This window comes from Embiotoca jacksoni, unplaced genomic scaffold, assembly GCF_022577435.1.
Source record: "Embiotoca jacksoni isolate LCO1_2020_lvr unplaced genomic scaffold, fEmbJac1.0.p SCAF_13, whole genome shotgun sequence".
Lineage (NCBI taxonomy): Eukaryota > Metazoa > Chordata > Actinopteri > Embiotocidae > Embiotoca > Embiotoca jacksoni.
Window position 1 is genome coordinate 16,006,843 of NW_027185263.1, and position 9,523 is coordinate 16,016,365.

The 9,523-nt window shown below is 43.1% G+C and overlaps 1 protein-coding gene across 6 annotated transcripts in view; it reads right to left on the reverse strand.

Moving 5' to 3' along the window:
• Positions 1 to 2,362, reverse strand: part of flrt1a (fibronectin leucine rich transmembrane protein 1a) — a 40,221-nt gene extending 37,859 nt beyond the window's left edge. For 3 of the 6 annotated variants that reach the window (XM_069146911.1, XM_069146910.1, XM_069146905.1), the window contains exon 1: positions 2,145 to 2,362. The gene's annotated coding sequence lies outside the window, so the exon portion shown is untranslated. The other 3 variants (XM_069146906.1, XM_069146907.1, XM_069146909.1) reach the window with 3 other exon arrangements.
• Positions 2,363 to 9,523: the final 7,161 nt, after the last annotated feature.

A 9,523-nucleotide genomic window follows, 5' to 3' on the forward strand; every position in this document is an offset into this window, starting at 1 on the left:
GAAACGAGCACTAGTGACTCGGGACTGGCTTATCACTGGCAGCAACAGCACGAGGATCTGATCTGCCACAGGTTGCCAAGTAAGGCACACTTACAGCACGCTGGTCATTATTGAAAGTAAGCCCCAAAGCCAAACGCAGTAATGAATGGCTCCCTATACATTATCCTGCTTATTACGTAGCTGCTTACCCAGGACGTAAATCATCTGACGCTGTATACTGTTTTTAAATGTTTTTTTTTCTTTAATGCAGTGAAGTAATTAACAAGGCAGCTCAGCACTGCTGCCATAGAAATGTTCGTGGCTAGTGTCCACGGCTACGCTGTGAAAGAAAGTGGAACAACGGGAGAGTGGTCCAGACTCCGACAGCCGATAAAAAGCATTGTGCTCTCCAAATAAAGCAGCTTCACCCGTGTTCTAATCTGGGTTTTGCTGTAACTAAGGATAACTCCAAATCAACAAATGTACAAAAATAATAAGCGCCACACAAAGACGCTTACACTACAAAGACTTTGTACAAGAATATAATGTGCCTCCTCTATCAACAGACCAATGAATTAGAGAGACACACTATTCAATAAACATGTTAATGACCAGGCATCTAATATACCTGGGAAGAGGGTGGAGTGGGCCCAATCTGGTTGTGCAATTGCAGATCTCAATTGCTTGCAATCTATTGATATATGATGAGCAAATGCAAATTGATTCAGCGACACTCTGCAGCATCAGCATCGCAGCTCCAGTGCAACTAAAACAGGGTTTTTTTGTTTTTTGTTTTGTTGAAAGGTGTGGGGCATCATAAGACTGAGCAATGTAATCAGCAAGGCCATTCAACACGACTGCCATCATTACTGCCAGACGCGGACCACGGTGCCAGCGAGCCAGAGGGTAGCCCATCCAAGAATACCTCCTCCAACTTTCGCAAGATGAATTCCTTCGGAGATGCCATCTGTTTGTCTATCGCCCGCGTGCCATGTGCACAGGTTAGATCAACTTATTGCAGCGGGCATGTCTCAAGCCTCTCCTTACTCGTTATGAGTCCTCATCACCTGGTTTCGTTTCACCCCTGCGAAGTACCCCTCTGTGGGCGTTTGCCCAAAGGTTGCTCGCTTCACATCTACCTTCTGTCTGACATTCGGATGATTCAACGAGCTGCAGCGGAAATGTGGTCGAAATCTGACGGGGTTGGTCAACATCGTCAAATCCTTCAATGTATCTAATGATGATACACAACAGGACCCTGCAAAAAGCATTCAAATTACAATAGTTTTGCTTATTAGCTGCATTATTTTCTTTTGTGTAGGTCAGACCAGCAGGTGGCAACATATGAATACACAAACAGCTGTTTATGTGTTCCTTTTTCCTATGCTCAGATTTGCTGTGTTGTGTTGATTTCAGCTGTTTTACCAACTTAATGACAATTTAATGAGCGTTGGTGGTGGGGGGTGCTGCTGCAGGAGTCAAATGTGCGGTCGTTCTGTCCACAAGTCTTTTATCAGATAAGTCAGTGAGAATTTAGTAGGGTGGGGCTTTTAAAAACTCACCTGACCAACTTTACAGTCCTGATTCATCCCCACAGCTGAATATGGATCTGAGTACAGACAAATTGATTCTTGAAAGAATTGTTTTGCAGCTTTAGACCCAGTTGCAACAAAAAATACAGACATTTCCTGTGTTAAACAAACACATTACAGTTACAAATGTGAAATATTTCAGTTAGAAACTTACGTTTTTGCTGCTCAGTCTGCTGCTTTTTTTTTTTCTTAGATGTAGATGTGCGCCAATCACTGCCTAATCCCCACATCTTTTATGGTTTGTCTTCCTCTTTTGTTTGAATTTATATCCAGACTGGGCCTTCGAACCAGAATCCTCTGCCTCTCTATCTGACTGCCAGCTATTCACTGAGACCCGCATCCTCAATCAAGTGGCTTGGCGTTTTGCAAAGAGTCGATTGTATTGTTTCACAGACAAACCATTGTTTCTTGAACCGTGCCAAAAACAGAGGACCACAAAATAAAATGTGGCAAATACTTATTGGGTTGTAACGCGCGCTAAAACACTGATGAGGTGATTTTATTTCCCCCCCGTCAGATCGGATGATGAAAAGCATATTGGCAGTCCGCGCACATCAATCAAGGCTCACCTACCGGATGGTGCTTCGGATGCCACGCTTTCTCTCGACTGTTTGATGCAAAGTCCCTCGGATTTTGGCCGCCCCTTTTTCCCGCACGGGTCCTCCGGTGTCCTCCACAAACCAGGTGTGACCACAATCTCGCCTTGTTGTATTCCCATATGTTGTCGCCAGCGCAATTATGAATGCTCCAGTTGATCAGTGACTGGATAGCCTGTGTGATCATGTGCTGCCAGCTCCTTTCTCTCCCCCCCCCTCCCCTTCTCTCTCTCTCACACTCTCTCACTCTCCCCACCCCCCCACCCCTCTCTCTCTCTCTCTCTCTCTCTCCCTCTGTCTACTCTCTGTAACTGCTCCCTCCGCCCGATTATCTCCCCGCTGCGGCACTGGCTACATGGTAATAAGAAGAAATAAAACGTGCCCGACTCGCTGGCGAACTTGTGCGCCTTATTATGGTAATTAGTCACCGGACCGGTCCGTGCTTGCTCACCCGTGCATCTTTGCAAAATACGCTGGCTCTCAGCTATATGCGCTATTTGCACTGAATAAATTGCCCCCGAGACGCTGAAACGTGTTTCATTTTCTGGAAGAGAAAGAGAGAGCAAAAAAAAAAAAAAAAAAAACAGAACCTCTCCGATCTGAGCTGAGACTAAAGAAGAGGAGCAGCGGAGAGGAAGACTGAGGCGTAAAGGATGGAGAGGATTAAAGGAGAAGTAGGAGGACGCTGGAACACATTTGTGAAAGCCTTTCCTCCATGCCCTTTGAATATTAGTGAACCAATACGGTGCATATTTCTCCAAATCTATCTATCTATTGTTTCTGAATGATTGAATATGATGATCAGGAGTCTCTGTGCAGTGGAACAACACTTTCCCACAGTTTTGCTCTCAGTCCTCCTCTCTTCCTCAATCTGATGGATGATTTTATGATTAAATGACCATTACTATAAACCTCCTCTCTGATTTGAGAAAGATGTTCGGCAAGTAACGATTCTGTCCAATCAAGAGAACGTTCTCCAAGTCGTTCCTCGCATCTGTCTCAGCGCCCACCCCAGAGTGATGTGGACCCTCTGGTTCCTGTGGGAATTCAGAACCGAGTCCTGTGAGGACTGAGTCTTGTGAGCATCAAAAACTATTACTTGTCAGCTTTGAGAGCTGCCTGTGAATCAGCTGATGTGTGTAGGTGTGGCGTGGCTTCAGCCTCTCTTTCCCTTCATGTGGGGACGTCAGTGTACAGAATGTGCTGTTGCCACAGTTTTGATATTGCGTTACACCCTTCAATCATATTCAGTGGAAAGGCGGCCTTGTGATTTGCGTGGTAAAGCTGAATTTTATACATATAAGGCAAAACTGTAAGCAAAGATCAGTGACTTCTATAATTACACTGCAGAGCAACAGCTTATTACATTAATGATTCAGCAGGACCTTGAGAAATGAAAAATATAGCGTCTCTATGCCATCGAGCTTTCCTGTGTTCGCGGTGCATCCAATTTATGTCAGTGTTTCTCAGGGAAACAATTACTGGAACAGTAACAGTGGCAAATATAGCTTGACAGAAAAGCTTGGAGGCCTGTAACCTAAAACTAAACCTTTTTGAGTCGTGTTGTTTCGCAGCTCAGTGACATTCCTCATCGACTGTTCTGTACAGAAACGTGCAGCCTAATAATCCTCGTATGAATGATACCGACTGTGGAGTCACAAAACTCCAACCTTTATAAAAAAAAAAAAGCTACCAAAAAACGCTGTGACAGGTGCTTTGAGTAAGAAGCCTTGTTTGTAGTTGTCAGGGTTGCTTATCAAAGGTTCGTGCCCCTGGCAAACGGTGTCAGTGCTGAGCTGAACGTGCTCGCTGCCTCAGACATGTGTCACTAGAAACATTCTCCATCATCAGCGGAGCCTTCTGAGAGTACATGCATGTAAGTCATCCACGGGTTCAGTCGCTGCGGAGGCCAGCTCTGCAGGCCGACGGATGATTCTTTTTTTTTTTGGTTCCAACAGCTGTAATGTCAATGAAACGGAAAGGTGAGATAATACTTTATGGACTCTGTCCTTCATTTCCGTGTCTGCCTGTGCTGCATGTCGAGCCACTGCGAGGACAACTACGGCAGTTGTTTTGTACCGGCTAATGTCAACAACTTTGTTTGAGAGCATGAGTCAGACTCACGGCCGGCCGTCGATGTGGGTGTACGGTAGCTGTCACATTCTCAGATGTGTAAATTAAATGTGTAATCCAGGCTACCGCCGAGTTTATAGCGTGGCTGTCTTTGAAGTCTATGTGTACCTGGCTCTCGCTACGGTCAGCCGTTGAGATCCTTTTGTGATAAAGTGGCTCACAGTTCATCTAATGAGCGATTATTGAATGTGATTTGCCATGAACATGGCTACATTAAAATTATACTGCCGATTGAGTGAGAGCTCGGTAATGTTCCAAACATTTTACTGAGCTGAAAATGCACAAGGTCCAGTGGCTCACATGTGTAAAGCTTCAAAAAAGCAGCCCTGATGCTCGGCTGAGATAGAAACCTGCAACTCTTCTCCAGTTTGCAGAAGTTTGGAGTATTATATCTGAGGCGGTTTGCAGTATTTTGCTTTATATCATTAAGATGTAATGAACAATATAGTAATTGGGATCATGCTGTTCAAAGTCACCTTTCCCCCTAATCTGTAGGAGGGCTCAGCCAGCGTCCAGGACTCTGAATCTAATATCTGACCCCTCTTGTGACATTTAGTTCATCTTTTCTCTCTCCAGCCACCACCACTCTTCATCTGTGCCGCGTTTCTTCCCTTATCCTCCCTCTCCATGGCGTCTCAGTGGGAGTGGGAGTGTAATTACGCAGTCAGACGGTGTTTACAGACGCAAAAGCGCCTTAATTTATTCCAACAGTTAGCAGTAATTCCCTAGTTTAATTTATAGCTCCTCCACCCAGTGGGAAAACGAGGGAAGCAGATAGTGAGAACGAGTGGGAGAGCGAAGGAGCATATGGACATTATATTACAGAATTTAGTCGACTACAACATCTACAAGGTGCACACGCACGTAAAAGCCATCAGCATTGGTTTTACTGCACATTTAAGTTGGTTTCTTGCCAATCAGAGGTGGGGTTTCAATTGTTTATACAGAGGAAGGAATGCAAATAAAAAAGATGTTCATGGCTGTGTTATTCGTTTGCAGTGTTGCTGTTAGGAAACATTATCATCCTGTCCTTCTGCACAAAGTTAAAGCAAACAGCCAGCTGATATTCATGCCAGGTCAGGCTCTAAATCATGTGAAGAACAGGAGCGATAGGTGGTTCAATTTGTCCTTACTGTCATTTAATGAACACCGTGACTGGGTAACAATTCACTCTTGCCACCGTGTTACACTTTTCTCCTTGTAAACAGATTTTCAGAACGTTTTGGGTGCGATTTACTGCGAGCAGAGAGTCTCCTCAGACCGAAAGTGCATTTACTCCTCTGTTTTCTTAACATAAGCCCCTCTAAAGCTGTGAACACTGGTTAGAAAACTGCCATTGATTACATTCATACTGCCACCTCACAACAGCTACAATAGCTCTTATTGACTTTTTGGAAAACCGTGTGAGGCAAGGTACAAAACCTTAATGACCGCACCAAAAGATTTAGGTCAAGATACTCGGGGAAAACAGCCTGCTGAACTGTAGCAGCGAGCGCGGAATCACGTCTCTCCATCCTCAGTATGAAAGTGAAGTATCGACGCAACGGTTTGAGTGCAATTTTCGAACGAGTGCGAGCAAACAGGAACCAGTCAGATTGGACAAGGAAGCTTGAACCAAATCATTTTCAAATCTCAGAGCTGTCATCCAAATTTTAAAAACGCTATATTCAGAGAAATTTGAGCCTGTGAAACCTCGCAGAGAATCGTGTGGCCAGATTTAGTTCACTAAAAGAGTTTTATATGGATACAGACACTAAATGCAGCGTGGTCATCCTGGACTATAGGCTGTCCTCCCTTCTCCTATTTACCACCATTAGGCAGAAAACAGACTCTGATAAAGGCTTCTCCAAACTGGACAACTCATATATACGTTTACTCGTTGAGCTAAGTTCTCATACAGAAAGTCACTTCCTGAATAGCCAACATTACAGCTGTAATAAAACCAGTCAAAGCAGCAGGACACGGACAATAAAAGTAATAAATCGTTCTCTCTGGCTTGAATGATTTCTTATTGAATTAAAGAAATTATCCTATCAAAGAAATCAGGAATTTTGAGTGTAAGGTATTTTTCGTGCAGTGGAGGGAGGGTTCACGAAGAGGTCATGACGATTTTAGATTTTCAGACTGTGATTGCTCTGTTGACTGCTGACATGTGGCCCAATGAGGAGTTGACGTGGCGCTGGGTGGACCCACAGCTCTGTCGCCTCAGGGGAATAAAAGAGGGTCAGCCGCAGAGAAAGACGCACGCAAGCCAGCCGAGGTCCGCATCACCAAACGATCATGTTCACTTCAGCAAATAAGCTGCGTCTGTCGCAGGTCACACATCTCAGCAGTAAAAACCACACAAGGTTGGCAAAGAACTGGCTCATCTGGCAAGTCTGGCAAGTAATTATAGCAGACTAAATGACATCACTGCGTCGTCCTGATGAGTCAGTAGTCATCGCACACCAGATCACTGTGATCTGGTTGGAGTCTGGAGGGCAATTTATCTTTTAATGGAGAGCAGTCTGCATTTAAAGACACTGGGAGTGAAGCACTGACATGAAATAAATTCAACATATTGAAAAACAATTAAAGAGACACGATCCTGTGCAGGGAATTCGCAGTAAAATGATCTGAGGAGAGGCAAAAATCTAACATCATTTTACGATTAAATACTACAAGAGTCATAAAGAATTAAAGTTATTATACTATCTACTATACTGAAAAGTTGAAGGCTAGTCCAAAAATTTAGTATTACAATCAACACTTATTTTTAAGGGATGTGTTTTTTTATCCACAAATTGTTCTTCTTCACCTATTCTACCCACAACGCAGCCGAATTTACTTCCCAATACAGTACCTTACGTAGCTTTGAGACACTGGTCTAAAACAAATATGAAGAGGAAACTAGTGGTCTGATAAACTAACTTTTTCAAATGCAACAGCTTCAGATTTTTTTAGAATTTAAAATTTGCAGTTTTCAGACCAAACCGCTGTTGATTCAAGTGATACATCAGATTTTGCACAGCTCCCTGTGGGCCAGCAAAAAAATGGCTGTATACAAGTTTTCTCCCAGCGGTATTCCTCAGCACCTGTAAACAGACTTTGATGTGTACAATCAGTTCCTCTTTAAAGGAACAATATTGTGGCCACTGATGTGAACATTAGAAGTGACGTTGGCCACTTTGACATGCAGAACAGAGCACAAAAAGGAAACATATATCTGAGCTGAAGAATAAATATGTGATGCTCTCCCTGAAGACTGACTCATGCCACCCTTCAGCCAAAAGAAAAATTCCAGTACCCTCCTATTTTTCTGATCCCTTCTCCCCCACTAATAACTTTCATGAAGTCCCTAAGCACAGTCCTCTATTCAATCACAAAAACCGCCACCAATTTTTTTTTTTTTTTTTTTTACAGCGTAACAAACTATCTCTGTCACTGTGAATGAATTATTGCATATGACCATTAAGTATTTGTCACATCATTTAGAAGTGAAATCTGCAGGGACAAGCACACTGCAGCCATTACTTTCTCACTGGAGCCGTTCAGTTGGAGTTAAGTCAGTCTCATTGTGAGTGTGAATGGGAACATTCAATGGCACATTCATTTTAGAGAAGTCCATAAACAGGAACGAGGTGTAGGAGCAGGTTTGTTGTGTTAGACTGGGCGTGGATTATGAAAGAAAGAAGAAGTTTCTGAATGCTGTGTTTCTTTCTTTTGGGTAAACTCATGGATTGAAAAAAGGCATAAATCATTGCTGTAAATTTCCACAAAAAACCCCCAAGACCTAATACAAGTACCTCATAAAACACAATCACGGAATAATTTGCGGATAATAAATTTAGTGTACAGCCTGTGAAGCTTGCAACAGTGGACCGCTTCAGAGCCAGTTCTACTATAAATGCCTCAAAGCTTTCTTCATCTTAAACACATTTACATATTCAGGATTGCTACAGTATAAAGATTAAAGAACTGAAGTTGCAATTTTCCTACCTGTCACATCATCCAATTTTATACAGCGAGATAAAACTGAGGAAAGAGTGTAACGTTCAAAGGACTCCTAATATCCACTGGAAATTTCTCATTCATGTGGAAGTAAATGGGTTTTGTGAGAACCATAACAATGTCAGCTTTCCAACCATATCTCTTCTCTATGGAGCTTCAAGCTATAAAAACGATCACACTTTCCTTTCTCCGTCATTCACATTTCAGCGTACGTTCCCCTTTTAAACCATTCGTCTGGCTACAGTTTCTCTTAAGAGACACATAAAATAAGCAATAGATGGGTAAACCATGACATCAGCACTTAAACACAAGGAGAAGGAGCTGTCTTGTTTCTGCAGGAAAAATGTGATGAACAGGCATGAAGGGAAGGAAAGAGTTAAAATGTTCATATCCTTTTTTTTCCTCTATTCATGCAATCAACAAGCCATCTGAGCGTACTGCGAAGGGTAGTGATCCATTACAACATGATAACAGTCATTCTGACTAGATGAACTGAGTCAAACCACCCGACTAAACACGAAGCAGCTGTCTGATTCAACTTAAACGAGTGAGCTGCCAACTAATAAATCCTAACTGCTCCATATATTTTGTTTGTCCTTGTGGGCAATTTAATTATATTTATAAAAGTGATGGCGGTCTCATCTCGTGTCCTTGTTTCCCCTACTTCACTAAATACTCTGGGGATTTTCTTCCTGCCGGGAGAGAGGAATTACAGTCACACAGGACTCCTTCAGACTGTAGGGAGGAGGGTGTTGCTGTTGAGACTCCTCTTAGTTTATCATACTCAGTGGGCCTCACTAAGGCACAACTAAATATTTACAGAGGTGCACCTTCTTAAATCCACATAGCAGCCATCATTTGTACCCTGCAGAGGCAGATGTGAAACATTCTTGGCACAGAGGAAGTTGGCACAGTGGGGGCGAAAGAGGATGTGAGAGAAACTCTGGGGTTAAGCAGATGTTGGGGCACAGCGTCAACACCGGTTGGAGGGTCATTAATGGGTCATAAGTCTGCTCGTACTTGGTATTTTTTTTTATTTTCGACAAATCCCATGAAAGGTCCGAAACCAATAATGACTATCCAAAGACTGATAGATCTTATTCTTCTGTTAGCCTGGTTCCACCTGAATATTGATCACTGTTTCAGTCTTCATTGTGATTACAGTCTGGAAGCCATGTTTGCGTGAAGATTTGCAGAGCCACTCTGAAAGGTTGGGCCAATCAGCTACCAGCA